The sequence below is a fragment of the Strigops habroptila genome, chromosome 2, assembly GCF_004027225.2.
Source record: "Strigops habroptila isolate Jane chromosome 2, bStrHab1.2.pri, whole genome shotgun sequence".
Classification (NCBI taxonomy): Eukaryota; Metazoa; Chordata; class Aves; order Psittaciformes; family Psittacidae; genus Strigops; species Strigops habroptila.
In genome coordinates, this window is record NC_044278.2 from 11,127,462 (window position 1) to 11,144,105 (window position 16,644).

The window sequence follows — 16,644 nt, forward strand, 5'->3', positions numbered from 1 at the left end:
AAACTAAAGGTGCTGATCAGGCAGTTTTGCCCCTGCTTTGACTATTCAGGATGTGAATACTCTCCTTTTTGCTCCTTTCTGTCACCTTCCATTTATTATCCTGTCTCCTTGGTCCCTTAAATTTATGCAAAGACCATTTTAAAACTTGTCAGAGGGCCATGAAACAGTTTTCCTCATGCAGCAGATTTCAGGATTTTTAGCAATGACATCACAGGCCATCTGGAAAGGCCGGCAGCAGCCACATATCATCCCAGAACACACGCATACCCAACACCTCCTTCCTATGTGGAAAAACGCAATCAAGTCCTCCTGGCTCAGTGGAGTTGTAAATGTCCTTTAAATCTGTCACTTTAATGTCTTCCTTGGAAAGGCAGAATGAGGAGGTAGTTTTTTTCCTTATGGCTCCTTATATTATAAACCAGAGGAATTCAAAGTACTCCATGGATTTGTTACAGGAGTTCTTTGAAAATAATGTATTGTTTTCTGGCAGCAGCAGCAGCAGCAATAAAGTTAGAACTGTGTTTCCTTCTGGCATTCAGGAGAGTCAGAAGTTAGCCTGGCTGTGAGCAGCTGAGACAAGACAAATCTTTCATGGCAGCAAATCACCAAAGTCAGGCATTTTCTGTAGAGAAGACTTCATTCTTTCAGGGTACATTTAAGAAAGGTGTAAAAATCAGGTTTTCCACCCCAGGGAAAAACTTCATGCTTGGAGGACAAGACTACAGTGCCTGCTGCCTGTGGAAGATCAGCAGATCTGTGAAAAAATGAATGCACAATGTGTAGAGTGGTGAGCAATTCTCACGAGCACATAATACTTCTCCAAATGCTGTCAGTAAAACCAGGGGTAGTCAAACACTATGTTGCTGTACCCCAGTGCACCGATATTTTAAGCACCTTTTCTGACCGTTTGAACCACTATGGCTTATTATGCTGAGCTAAATAGAAAACTGCACACAACAAGGAGACCAGCACAACGAGACAAACAGCAAACATAACAAATAGAATAACCAGCAAGCACAACATGGAAATCATCAGATAAGAAAAGGTGCTGTAATAGGAAAACCAGGTATTTTCAAGATGAAAATTTCAGACAAGCTCTTCTTTTCAGTTCAATTAATGCTTCCATACACAAGGAAGTTACACTACATTCTTTTTTGTATTTTTTGCACTTTAATACTTTTTTCCACTTGATATTTATCTTTTCAGTTCAGTTTTTCCTTTCGTTTTTCCTTTCATGATCTTTTCACTCTACAGTTCATTTTATCATAGTGGCACGCTTGACTGGCCAACCTGGCAGCCATGTAACATTCCAGTACTGCATTTATGAAGCAATAGATGAATTCGTTTCCCTGCTCGCTAGGTTTTTTTTAATTGTTAAGGATGCACTAAAAGACATAACCAGCTTTACATTTTGATTTCTGTTAATTTGTCTTTTGAAAACTTTTTTTGCCTTCTAATTTCTCACTCCTGATATTCTTGGTTAGATCTGTTGTCAGCATCATGGTCTTCCTTGCCAAGTCTGCGGTAACCATCATATGATTTTTCTTGTTCTTGTTTCCTGCTCAGATTTTGTTCTCTTATTTGTCCTTTTGAGATTCATCTTTGTACTTACAAGCCTGACAGAAGGCTTGGACTTGAAGGGCCCTGAACACAATGTCCCCACTTGAAAGACAAGCCATGGCAATTGCTCAGAAGATCTGATCCCAAACATACACATGGTGTTTTCCGTACATGAGTAAGTAAGTCCTTGGTTTGCTTCTGATTACGTACTCATTTTCCTTAAAATAGTTTTGAGTCTCAGTTGCTGTAACCTCCTTTCTGCATCCATCAGAATTCTCTTACTGTGTTTTTTCCTCAATTATTACAATTTTCTCCTTTTTTGTGGTCAGTCGCTATTTCACTTTTGTGTGGGCAGGAAAAGAGGTTTTGTGCTGACAATGTTGATTAATCAGTATAGCCACATGTTGGGATATTTTTAGAGGAGGGAAAAAAACCCCAAGTTTTGAGACATTTTTTATGTGGAAAATGAACAAATGAAAGCAATGCAAGCAGAATGAACACTGAGGTCACCATTCTTAAAAGCAAATAACTTTTCAGTGTATAGGAAGGATGAAATTAAAATAATTTTGATATTTTCCTCAGCACTTATAAAACTCCTTTGGTTCTGGCTGTTTTAAAATGCTTCTGGTAACACAGACTGGAAAGTGAAGGAATGTATACAGACCATGTAATTCTCTGTGAAAAGAGAGAACAGTGAGGCTGATATTTCCATAGCCTGATTTCTTAAGAAACCTTCTTCAGAAGGAATTTAAAATGAGTTTTCAGGACTCAGCCAACTTACAAATTCTAAGCAAACACAATGAAGATCCCAGAATGTAAACCTATTTAGGCATGGAACATCCCCATGAATGCTAGATGGAAAGGGCAAGTAAGTGAGACTTTTTAAATTAAAATGACCTTTTAAATTAAAAAACTGGATTCTTCTGAACTCAGAGCTCTGACTGTAAAGTGACCATTAGCTAAAAGCATTCAGTTTGCCAAGAAGTTTGGAGTTATGCAGCCCTTAAGGTCCCAGAAATTTAGCAAAGACTCCTAACATGGACAAGGGTCAGAGTATACCAGCAAGATCTTACACTTCTGATTGAACTGTGAGCGTACTTTCCAGATGTTTGGCTTATAGCTAGCTGCTGGCATGTCAAGTCCTCGTCACCTCCTGGCCATTCCCCACAGTACGATGCTGCTGGGCTGCTCTACCGCACCAGTGGCCCAAAGGCCTCTGTGCCTTGGTCCAGTGGTCTCAGCACTGTCAGCCAGCTCCTCCCTTCAGGGAGGCAGTGCTTCAGGTTTGGCTATTGCAGGCAGGTTGCCAAAACTGAATAACTTTGATTTGCATGCGCTGCCGGCACTTATGGCACTGTTACATTGGACTGCTACATCAAGTGGAATGGACAATTACAGCTCCACCAAATAGACTTTTTGCACAAGAAAGGTGTATGGTCTTTTTCTTGCAATACCTCTCACCTTGTTAACTAGAAAGCCATAATTAAGGGCTGTCTTTCAGGGTCAAGTGCAGAACACCTGGAGGACAGCAACATCCTTTCAGTCTTGCACACACCATCCAAGAAGGGGCTAGGAGACTCCCAGAAGAACAGGTATGCTGGCACCTTTTTCCTACTTTTTCTATTTCATTGATTAGGACTCAGAGAAACCTCTTTCTTCTTATAATTAGGAAATTCACACAGATCCTAGTAAAATAAGAACTGAATAGGAAAGCTTTTGTATGTGCATTTTTGAATGATTAATCTGCAACGTAGTGTTAGGGTTAAGGTTAGGGTGAGGATTAGTGTTTGGGTAGGGGTTACAGTTAGGATTAGGGTCGGGTTAGAGTTAGGGTACTAAACTGCACCAGTGAAGCTCCATTAATCTGTACCACTGAGGCTAGCAGATTTTTTTCTGAGTGACTCTCTTTTCTATACTCTGCATTCTTTCACTGTTGCAGTGGTGGTGGCACACTGATCAGCAATAACTAGTGGGACAATGTGAAAATGCCCAAAAAAGTGTTTTCCAACATGTCCTGAAGCAATGGGCCTGCTACTTGTCTTAGAAGAGACTGAATATTATGCCCCTGTAAGCATAATATTTATCTCCAGTTCAAGAAAGATTACAGTGGTGTGGTTGTGTGGTCTGCTCAACTGAACTTCACATGCAGAAGTCACATGGGACCTAGCCAATTATGGGCTTTGTACAACGTGCTTCTCTAGGTGCTAGTGGGAATATTAAGACCCAGGAGAGGACTAGTGAGTAGGTGAAAGAATGAACTGTGCAAAAAAAAACCCAGCTTGAAAATTGACTAAAAAATACCTGCCTTGAGATAACACAAGTCATACCATAGGGGTGGAAAGAAATTGGAGACAAAAAGGGGGGAAACTGATAGGAAGAACAGATACCTAGAGATGCTGAGCCAAACTAAAATATATGCTGGATGCATTAGAAACAAGAAGGATCTAGGTATATCTGGGATAGATAATGGAACACAAGCAATTTCCAGGAAGCAGAGGAGCAGCAACAAGAAGTTCACTGCACGTTTTTATTATGGAAATCAGTGGGGAAATTCTTACTGCAACGGTCCTTTTATGGAAATGAGTGCAGTCGGAAGCGTAATCTGCAAGGTGAATGTTTCAGAGCAATCTGAAAAACTCAAGTGTCTTAAACCACTGCAGGCTGATGGCTTTGGCAAAGGGTTTAGAAGGAAAGAAAACATAAAATTGCACAGAGATTTGTAAGGGTATCGAGTTTATGCAGAAGCACAGAAACTGCTTCTGAAGACTAGAAAGCCTCTTGCATGTTAACTTGTTCAGCTTTGGAAAGGGGCCAAGAAAGAGCTGGGGAATTGGAGATGACTTACTTCCTCTGTGATAAAGAAAGATAAAGATTTTCTCCCTAAAAGCAGATAGACTAGTCTATATGACAACACATATGGAGCACTCCTCCTGCACTTATTTTCATTAGGGAAGGTGGATTCCAGCAAGCAGGACATTTTTTTTTGCAGTATTCCTCTGAGATGACAGCATATCAGCATGACCTTTTCAGCACCCTGGTTTTTACTGCAGTACTTCAGTGAAAATGATCGTTACATATGCCAGGATAAACCACAATTTGTTTTACCATAGATAAGAATAAACCATAATCAGATTTTAACAGCAAAAATCTCTGCAAGAATTTGGCTACTGGAATGCACACATCTTTACGACATTGTGTACATTCAAAACAATAGATTGCAGAAGACAATTCCCAACTTCCTTTTCATCTATTTTTCTTCTTCAGATAGAAATTCCACAGATACCGATACTACCACCAAGCTGGTGTCACACTGGCCAGCATTATTCACAGCTTACTGTTTGCAGCAAGATAACTTAGTTCACCAGATCTTTTTCTAGCTGTAGGGCTACACTGGGTGCACATCGGAAACTTAAAGTGGAGTGGATCTGATGTGTTCAGGACATGCAGAATCTCACTGGACAATCATGTATTGAAACAGGCAACAAAGCTGATGAAGGGTCTGGAGAAGAAATCTGATGAGGAACGGCTGAGGGAACTGAGAGGGTTCAATCTGGAGAAGAAAAGGCTCAGGCAGGGACCTTACCGCTCTCTACAACTAACTAACAGGATGTTGTACTGAGGTGGGGTCGGTCTCTTCTCCCAAGGAACAAGTGACAGGACAAGAGGAAATGGCCTCAAGCTGCACCAGGGGAGGTTAAGGAGATTAGGAACAATTTCTTCCCCAAAGGGTAGTCAGGCATTGAAACAGGCTGCCCAGGGCAGTGCTGGAGTCACCGTCCCTGGAAGTGTTCACAAACCATGTGCAGAAGAGGCCCTCAGTAACATGGGTTAGTGGAGGCCTTGGCAGTGCTGGGCAATGGGTGGACTGGATGATACTACAGGTCTTTTCCAACCCAGTTGATTCTGGGATTCTGGGATTCTATGATTATTTTTTAATAGCCACAAAGCTATCCTGAACCTAGCAATTGCCATAACTAATAAAGGCTCTATAGACCCTCCGTGCTTCCTTTAGTGATGCTGCAGACAGCAATTTAAGTTCACAGACATCGAGTGTACAAGCAAGCTGTCAACTTTTTTAAGAGTCCAACAAATAAGCAAAGATGCAGCCTTAACACTGGCATTTCCTGATTCGATATTTAATGCCTAATTAATGATGTTTAATCACACAACCTAAATTATTACTTTAGAGAGTGTTGTGGTGGTTTAAAACATCAACACAGTTATCAATGGTCCATTGAGCACGTAATTCTGAGGTTTTATTATTCCAACGCCTACTAAGGGAGTGATAAAAATGGTCTTTTTATTCTAGAACTACTATTTTCTGTCATTGTCCTGCTTTTCGTTTTGGTCGATCATGTTTGTCATCCTAGATCTCTTGTGGTTCCCAAGCCTGAAGAAGCACAAACTCTCCTTCGCAAGTCTTGTATTTCTTATACATACCCTTCTGCAAACCTTTCCTTCTGTTTGCACTATGGCAAGTGGTACCTGTAGGTAGAGAGATACTGTCTTCTCTTTCCAGTCATGTACTCGTCACCACGTACAGACCTTTATCTTCTGAGCTCAGAGATGGTCCCCGCAAGAGCTGTTTCCTGGTCCTATAGATAGGTGACTTGACAGTTTTTTCCACTTTAACATGCAGTAGAAGCAAAGAAAAAGCCTTGACCTCAAAATCTGTGGTAACATTAAGATGCTCATGTGAATAAAACGAAGAATTTCCGCAAGAAGGAGTGTAAGTGGTTTTACTCTAGCTTTGGGGGTATCTCTGAACACCCTGAACAGTAGACCTGACCTCTATTTTCTAGTGTCTGCACACATCAAAAAATGAATGAGGAAAAAAAAAGACATTCTTTAAAAAATCAACTCTTTTGTGACTTCATAGGACTCTGATCACCCATGTAAAATGAGTCATGTTTTATTACACTCTTCCCTAACCCTGACCTCCTCTGCTCAGACACACCTCATGGAAACAGAGGTGGAAGCACAATTTCAAGGGCAAGAAGCAGGTAATAATATTAAATGGCCACGGTGGGACTGCAGCAATGGATTGAGCAGATTGGATTTGCCCAGTGCACCAAAATGCCCATTCTGCCTTCACCTCTTTACAGGCTGCCTTCCCCGTCCCTCTGTGCTATATTTCATGGTCAAATTCAGGTGATGACATGGACAATTTAGTGTCTGAGTTCTTTCTAACCCAGGACATGGTGTTGTAATTACACGCTCCAGTGCAGGCCTGCATTCCAAGATAACAAACAACCTTGTAAAAGAGGGGGGGGAAAAATCCTTTAATAGAGTGCAGTTCCCTTCTCTGCAGGCTGAGAAAGCAAAGGGAATTTCACAGCATCGTTGCATACCTGGAAGGACCAATCAGAGTGAGCCCAAGTAATGCCAGAAATTGTTCTCCAAGAGCTAATGGCCACTGAAGGCATAGTTTCTTCCTTAATCCTAAGTGTTTTGCTATAGGCTTAATGCAAATGCAATTATCATAAGCAGTTCTTTCCCAGATACATTAGCTCTGACGATACGACTTCAGTCTCAGCTTGAAACACTCCCCATTGAGCATCAGAGGCTCATTCCATAAAGCAGTTTTCATACAAGCAAATTATTTCCCAGCACACACTCAATAAATCTACACCCAAATCATCTGCATTTCCATACTTTGGCCTCAAGACAGGGGTAAAGGACTGCAGGTTAGGACTGCAAAGTACACAGGAAAATGTATCAGAAGGCAGAGATGGAGACAGGAGAGCAGAAGATCACACAAAGTTTCCTTTAAAGACATAACTAAGGGATACCCAGTAGGGGCAGCATGGGGCTTGAAGATAACAATATTATTACAATATAACTGCTTGAAAAATGCGCCAGTTTTTTTCCCAGGATCAACTTTTTAACTTTCATTAAAAGTTGACAGTTGTTGCCTGATCTGTTTGTTGCAAAACTTAGTTACCACCACCTCAGCCAAAGGGTCAGTCTCTTTTTGGGTCCTTCAGCTCTCAGTTTTTTGTCCAAGTATGAAATATCGCAATACTTCCATTTCTAGACTGGGTCCTCAAGGTTTATCAGTCTGCCGTGCCTTTTAACACCCCTTTGGTATTTGTGTTCTTCAATCTGAAATAACCCTTCCTGCTTGTTTCCCTTCCCTTCTCCCCCCACTTACACATATGAATGTATTTACAGCAAACATCCCAAAAATCAAATCGAGAGACAGTATTTGTGTATTATCACAGAGAAGATGCTTCCCTTTTCACTTACATTTTTTCAAGCTCTGTCATGAACAGATGTTATTTTATCTTCAGGCCAACTGGAAAAACAACTCTAAGGGTATGAACTGTGCCATTCACCTCAGCACGATGTTAATTCAGGGTTGATCCATACATAGGCTGGAACTAAAAAAAGACCAGCCCTATAAATCATACCTATAGTTCAAGTGTGTACATGTATATTTAGGAGGCTCATCCACATACTTCCTTGATTTTGTTAAATCATTGCCAGAATGGAGGATAAATGAACTCCTATGTCAGCTTTAGTGTCTTCTGTGCAAATCTGACTGAGATTTGCTTAATAGGAAAAAGCCACTCTGAATATAAAAGCACAGCATTGTCACACCAAGGTTCACTGCTAAGTTCAGATTTAAACCCAGGTTGCTATTTTTGTTCCAGTTTGAATGCACATAAGCCCTCCACTGCCCAGAGATAACAGCTTAAATATCACTACAATTAACCTTCCCATTCCTGATCACAGGTCTCTGTAACTTACTTACTGTACCTTACTCCATTGCCACAAATGGACAGGCTAGGAGACACAAAGCCTTACATTTCTCAGTGAAGAACCAAACTTAACAGAGCCTTGGGCCCTTCTGGGGTATATCAAACTCAAGGAACCCAGCAAAGCCCAGAAACACTTCACATCATATATGAACTTCTGCACAACACGGAAGAAAGGCGGGAGGTAATTTTCCAGCCACTGTCTCTTCCTGCCTCCTCATGTCTTTTCCACATGGTTTTATCTCTGTTGCTACCCTGCAAATGGATTCACATACAGGGAGCACCGTCAGGGATCGGTTTGAGACTCCTACTTTCAAGCAGCAGCACTGATGTTCTCTTCCCTCTTTTGTCCCCTTAACAAGGTATCTTTGCATTTTGCCATGTGCTGAGGGCACAGCCAAGCTGGCTTTAGGCTACCTCATGCAGGTAGGAAATCTAACTGTGGCAGTGTATACTTAATATCAGGCACTAAATCCAGGCTGGGGGTTTGATGGCTTACCTATTGCTCCGACAACTGCCTTATCTAAAAGCAGCCATGCATGTTAGCTGGAATTTGGACAGTCTAGATATGCTGCACTCAGAGTAGTTACGAGACAGTGGATAGACCTATAGGTGAACTCAGGTACTGTCTCAAGCCGGAGGGGCTGCTCTGCTACTCAAAAGGATGCACTCCCCTGGAGCTACTTCTCCTTCTCTCCAGTAAGCCCCCAGAGAGAGACAGACAAAGAAAGAACTTGGAATTCCCCCACACTCTTCCAATAAACCTCTCTCTCTTTCTCCTCTATGATTCTGCAGCAAATTATGGGAAAGATGCAAAGCATTTGAGTTGCAGTGAGGAGCAAGGTAGTTGTAGGCAGAGACTGGAGGAGGAAAAAGAGCAGAGACGATGTTCACCAGTGGACCTGAAACAAGGCAACGGAGCAGCTGAAGGGCAGGATGAAGAGGCAGAAATCAGGCAAGAAGGAAAGGATCACTAGGCATTTGGGGATGCGCAGTCCTCAAGGTGGGGAGGAAAAGAAAATTGATTTCTAGGCAAAGATAGGGAAGAGAGGGAATGAAAGTGAAGCAGGGAAAGAATTAAACTAGTGATGGCAAAATGCTGGCACCAGCAGAGAGCTGGAATTGCACCAGTGGTGATTAATTACAGTGCCATTTTTGTATCATACTCTTATTCCTTTTGTAATACAATACATAGTTTCATTATATGCAGGCTCTAAGAATAAATGTAAAAAAATGCTTCTCATCCACATTACGGCAAACATGGCTTTAGTGTTCTATGCAACATCCGCTCCATGTTTTATGGGCGCTGAGCCTCAAAGGCAGGCTTGATATGTAGCGGGATGTTATTTAAAGGCTATCAGAGTAAAACTGTTAGCAATGTGTACAGAAATGTTTACAATATTTATTATGTGATGTAGCATTTTGCATGAACACACCCAAGCTCTGTGGACAAGCAATCACTGTGGCTCTGGAGCCTAAATGCAAAAACATACAACAGAGCAGTAGATTGAGACTTTCAGGCATGAGGGAACAATCCAGCACCATGTGATGAAACAAAATTGGAAGCCATTACATCTGGATTCTGGAAGTAGAGGTCTTAGAATATTTTAGTGTTAAATGCTATTTTGAAAGGCATCGTAAAAACTTTCTTTCAAATTAAAGAGGATAAAAAAAGGATCCTTTCCTTTTGAAATGACAAACATTTCTATGCACTGCACTTCACTACAGAAGTTTCCAATGACAGCAAATAACATTATATTGGCAAGCTTTCAAGTGGCAAGCTGCATTGCACAGAAAAACCTGCTATCTGATGGTGATTTCGCAGGAGGAACAAACATCTTTTATGCCAAGCCATTATCTTAAGCCTATGATAACAAAACTGAATGATTGCATATAAAATGCATGCTAAACAGCAGGGATAAAGTTAAAGAATCAAGTTGGACGATGACCTTACCGTTCAAATAGCAGATGATTTAGATAAATGTGACTAGTTTTCCATTCATTTCAATGAGATCATTGATATAAGGTTTGTAATATAGCTACACACACGCAAAGAATAAAGGGAAGAGGGAGTACTGTAGCTATATCCATACATCTACCAGATGCTGAAATAAAAAATACATTAATGAAGTTGTCTAACTTCAAGGGCCAGCTATAGGTTAAGAAGTGTGTACAGAGAAGGAGGGAATTTAATGTCTGAATTGATGGTGATGTACCAAAAGTTGTAAAGCATCCCTACAGATGCTCATGAGATATGACTGCTACAGAAGTCAAATTTGAAAAATCAGTTTTATACCAACTTGTGATGGTAGTGAGCAGTGAGAAGTTAGGTAGTGAGGAAGTGAGAGTTATGTTGCTTTACATGGGCTGCATTTTCACCTAGGGTGAAAAGGATGGGTAGATATAAAAAGATAGCACTCAAGAGTTAAGATCATTGATTGGTAGCAGCAAGCAATACCTTTGCTAAGCATTTGGAGAAAATGAGCCCATTTCTGATTGTACCACAATGGTTGAGGAGGGACATTAGTGACACTGTTCCAAAATGAGAAATACAAGCATTATCAAGTTCTGCCCTTATCTTCCCTCTTCCATAGCTTCTTTTTGCTTTTCTTCAGGACTTCTATCCTTTGCTAGTGCAGCTGTCTAAATAGTTTGGGGCAAAGGGAAGAGAAAAAGTTCCTGCCTTTCTTCTTTCTCTATACCACAAAACTTTCTCATCTTGAATTGCAGCCACAGCAGTCGTCTTTTTTTTCTGGCATGGGCTCCCACAAACTTCTCCCTACTAAAAACAACGTCACTGAAGATGAGTTACGGGTCCATAGTTTTGGCCACTAACCAGTGACATGCTGCTGAAGGCTTATGAAGAGGCCCTCCCACTCCTGCCAAATGTTCTTGTTTCAGCTGGCGATATGTGATGTACAGGCTAATCCCAGATCATGAGCCTCACTCTATCAAGCAACTCATTTTTAATCCCTTATGACTCTCACAGACACTGTAAATCTCCCACACCCGGCATCTATTTCTCATTGGTAAGAAAAGTCAGCACCAGCATTCCTCTAACACACCCATGCTGAGAGACTAACATAACCAATGCAACTACTTAAGGGTCTGTTTGCTCAACTTACAGGATTAAAAAAAGTCAAATACAAGAAGCCTGTTACAAGAAGTAGTTACACAGCCTCCTTTTGCCATAAAGCTGTGGCCACCCAGAGACAAGAGGCCCCATTCCTCTTGTTCCTTGGTACGTTCCCACATTTGCCCAATGTCTGCTGGTCCCTAAAATGCAAGATGTCCTCTTCAGTGCACTCAGGGTTTCCTTCCCTAACTTTGTAATTTTTTTAGCTAATCTTAAAATAAACAGCCTTGGCACCTCTTCTGAGATTCATCAGCGTTTATTACCGCATAGGAAAGTCTGTCAGATCAAGCCTCGAAGAATTATAGCCTCTCTTGTCCCAGGGGCAAAACCATTCCTTGAAAAACAAACCCAAAAACCCCAGTGAAATTTCTCTCTCAAGCAACCTTTCCTCAGTGAACACCCTGTGGTCTCAGCAAGTAGGAACAGAGAATAGCTTAGTATAGGGCAATATCAATAGGGCCTTCAGCAATTTTATATGGACATTATCTTAAACAGCATGTTTCCATCTCCTGTAAACCTTTCCCTTCTCTCCCTTGTCTTTTCCTACATTCATTATGTAGTGACAAGAGAGGGGACAGGTTTTTGCCCTTGAACTGATGCTAATCGAGGTAATGCAAAGCAGCGGCATAGTCAGGAAGCAGTAAGAATGGGGCTGCTACACAAGGGAGGACAACTGGGGAGCCAAGGGTGATCCCAGCCCAGACAGGGATATGGAGAGGATCTAGAGAGGGAGGGCAGACCTGGCCAGCTGATAACCATTTCTGTTGAGAGCCCAAGGCAAGGTGGTGGATCATGTCCAGTGTCCATCTGGGGAGCTCAGTGAGGAATGGATGGAGAAGTAGGGCAGAGATGGGGCTTGATATGAGACTACAACAAAGGTCCATAGGTTCCTGAGCTGAAACAGATCCCAAGGCCCATGGACAGTGGGGTTGGGTGGAGTGACCTGGCTGCTCAGGGCCATTAAGGCCTACTAGTGCATTAAGGGCTCCGACAGATGTATCTTGATAACTTGGGGTAAATTGAAAAACTTTCAAAATGAAGTCTCTTCAGGAACTCCTGCACAGTGAGCTCCAGTCCACAGACTGCGGGTTTTGTATCTTCCAAAGCATTAATGAATTTTTGGAGAACCAGCACACAACCTCAGTAATAATAACAGTAATGATGTATAGTCTCTTGTGTGATGGTATCTTCTGCATTTCAAGCTTGGAACTCTACACAGCTCTTAATTTTGACATGTAACTGCTGTAAAGCATCTGGGCTGTAAAGAACCAGTCTCTTCTCTCACCAAGTAAGGAATTGTCCTACATAAACAGGAATGTTATTCCTTTCATTTTCTCTCTCACTGACTTCTCTAAAAAATTTGTTTGACACTTTCCTGCCTCTCTTCTCTGCAGTGTTAAAAGGCAAGAGACTCTTATGCCCCTGTTCTTCTAGCCCTGACTTACTCCATTCCTGCCACAGATGAGCCTTTCTATGGACTCACACCTCCCTATGTGATCCCACTCATGCGGGATCCTTATTCACCCTTAGTTTGAAAGAGGACACACATCTTTCATCTGAATATCACACCTAATGGCATGCAGGCCAAAGCACTACCCCACGCAGGGTATGTAACACTGCATATTGACATCACTTTTTCACACAGAAATTGTAAGAAACATTTATTCATTTTGTTTCTCTGCTTATTTTGCTCTGACACATACTTTTGACATATCTTTTTTGTTTTAAACAGTCTTTATCAGTCCTACTTTTTCTGTCTTACAAAAACTCATCAATTTTTCACCAAGAAAGACTGTGTTCTTAAGAGGCATTTTCTGTACATTTTGTCTTCCTCCTAAAGAACTTATGACTTTGCTTGCTTTTTTCCCCCTTTTTTATCCTTTCTATTTCTTTCTTTATTGTCTCATTGCAATTTGCACATTTCTTTTATAACATTGCTTTGCTTCTCTAAGGGTGAATCCATATTTTAACTTAGATCCTCCTTATTTCTCCTTAGCTGCAGGTGTGTTCTTCATGAAAAAGCAGGCGGTCAGTGCTTTGTTAAGGTTGGTTCTACCTGGTTCCATATGGGTCAGGAAAGGAGAAAATAAAGGTGAAGAACCTGATTTCTTAGTGGAAAAAGATAAAACCTTTGCAGGAGCATTTTCCCACCACCCTCACTGTTGTGTTCCAAACCACTTTCCTGTGACATCCTGCCAACACTTCTCATATCCATATTTGTCACTTTGAGAACGTGGCAAGCCTGCTAGTAGAGGACAAAAAAGTGGAGGTGTGGTGGGGAGGGCCAGTCTCTTCCATTAGTTTCTGCCACCAGCCATGTAAGATGAAAGACCCTGGGGTTTAGGACATGGGAGATGTATCTGCAGGGAGAACTGAAATTCAAGCAGAGGAAGATGCTTCCAGAAGCAGCAAGGTGCAGGTCTGCATATTGAAAACAGAAAACGGGTGTTGGATGATATTGATTCCTAGATGTCCCTCTCTCGCCTATGTATTCTTCCCATCTGAGCTCCACTCACATGGGGATGAGCCTGTGTAATCTGTCTTCCATATGTTGTAAAGGGAAACTGTCTCTTCAATGGCAAAACCATATCAATTGTTGCCTGCCAGACCCTTCCCCGTGGCTTGTGATGAATGGCCCCAGCATGCAGCCTGCTCTGGGAGAGATGCACTTTGCTCACGGGAGATTGCAGCCTTTCTCCAAACCTTTCAGCAAGGTTTAACAAGTTCATATTTCTTAACCAGACCCTGTTCACAGAACTCTGTCGGAAGTGGATAAATCAGGCTGGGGAGTTACAAAGAGGCATTATCTTGTCACCTGGGCAAAGTTTCTCATAGGTACTTAGGAACCTGACTCCCACTCCTGCTGTAATCGATAGCAGAGAGGTATTAAGCTCTTTGGGACTCTGGACATTAGTGGCCAGAGTAGTTTTTTCTGTATATTAAGATCTTGTTCTTGCATTTTTGTGCTGCCTCTTGACTTCAATAGCAATTCGGTCATTGTGGAATGGTCTCATGCTTTAGGGGGCAGGAAACTATTTTTAACCAGCAATATTTCTTGTGAAATCACTATGTGCTTTTATCACTATAGTTTTGATTGAGGATGTTACTCCATTTTCTGCTTAAAAATATGGTTTTGAAGATGAGTGATTTGAGTTACCACAGTTTGGGTCCTACAAAATGTTCAGCAAAATCTGAAATATACCAATTGGTATACTGAAATATACCAATTTGAGGTACCAATATGTAACCTCTTACATAAAGGGATTTTACCTATTAAAAAGCATACCTTTTCTGCCATTGCCTTGTGGAGCTCTAAACGGCAGTTACCACAATAGCAGGAAAATAGCATCTCAGGTCAAAGCTCCTGAGCAACTGCAGCATCCCTGGCAGAGTGGAATCAGACTGCACTGTGTTCATTGTCTGGGTGCCTATTATAACATAATCTCACACAAAGATGGTGTGATTGACCCTCATCCACAGTGATGACAACAACGTTTGTGGAAGCAAACGTGAAAACAAGGGCACCTTGTGGCATGGATTGGGGATGGAAGGTTCAAGTGCTCCTTTTCACAGGAGCATTATGACCTCACCTCTCATTTCTCAGCAACTTTCCCCTTCTCTACCTGGCTTACATTCTCTTGTTGTTCTTCCCACCTTGCTGAAACCTTTGTTTCTTCTATTACTCCTTTTTATTAATGTTCTGCCATGCCTGCTCTCTGCGTCTTGGAGTTTTGCACCTGCTGCTGCCTGCTCATGTCCTAAGAAAAGTACTGCCCACTTTCACCATAACCCTTCTCCCAGGACCAGAACCTTCAATCAAACCTGGTGGAGCAGTTGTCTCAGCAAAGACTCCCAGGAGAGTCATCACCCCTGGCTTCCTTCTTTGGTAAAAGTACATTCAAGATAGTAGGTGCTAGTGCATCCATTGCCAGCAAGTTTGAGCAGGAAGACCCTGAGTGCCACTCTCAAAGGAACAGGAACATAAATAAGACAGGAACAACAACCTGAACAGCAACACAAACCAGGAACAGAAGCAAGGCTTGCTGTTCTGCCTGAGGTCCTGTGGGTAATGATGGCAGTAATGAGGATGTGTTATCATCACCTGTGTGAGACTGCCAGAAAGGCAATATTGTGCTCCTGGGCATGGCCTGCTGAGGCCCTGGCCCATAGCCTGGAAAGCAAAATTTTTTAGAAAGGCTTCCCCTCCAACAACTTCAAGCCATGTGAGTAGCTGGGACACTCTGTCTCTTGGGCTCTCTATTACAAAGCCAACCCCCCCAGTATATGTACAGTGCACTCAGATGTTCTGATCTCTTGGTTTTCTCCTTCTGTGCCACAGTACTTGCTAACGTAGATGTAAAGATTTACAGAGGAAATAACACATCAGTGTGTGTGGAGCATGAATGACAGTGTGCCTGTACATAGGCATCAAAAGACAGGGCAGAGCAGGAGTTAAACACCGCTGATTGTAGGGCGCGTGAAGAGACCGAGATGTGCCATGAGACTCAGAAAGACTACAGATAACACAAAGGAATTGGAAGGCACTGGATGGAGAGCTGACTGCACTGAGGTCATCACAGATGTGGAGCAACAACTGTGTGATACAGCTCTACCTTGCCCCGAGCCTTCCTTATCCACTGGGATACAACCCAAAATGACAAAAGTCGCTTAGTATTGTTTTAATCTCTTTTCTCCTTTTTTCACTGAATAAAATGTAACAGATAAGGCAAGGCACCAGAGTTCAAGCTTGTAACATTCATGAATTCATGGCCTAATTCATGGGGCCATGATAATGCTGGAATTATTAAATAAATGTGTTTGATTCAGAAATAAATCTAATGTGTAGCACCAACTAATTCACCCACTGGCAGCACACAATTCAAGAAGCCAGGGTAATAGCTTAGCAGCTCAACTGCTTCCTTTCCCTCTCTAAGCGGGGCAGGCATAAACCAGAAAAAGCTGAGGTGGATGCTCTGTGTGCAGCTCCCATCAATGTGACACAGAAATGGAGCTGCCAGTGGGAGCATCCAAACGTCTCTGTTCTCAGCATTTATGCAGCCAGGTGCACATTTTCTGGAGGAAGGCAGTGGGGGGGCAAAAGGAACAGGGCTGTTGTTGCTGCAGGCCATTAACACCTCCTGGAGCTGTGCATGTGCTCTAGGTCATGGCTGGGCTGCAGCCCTCCCT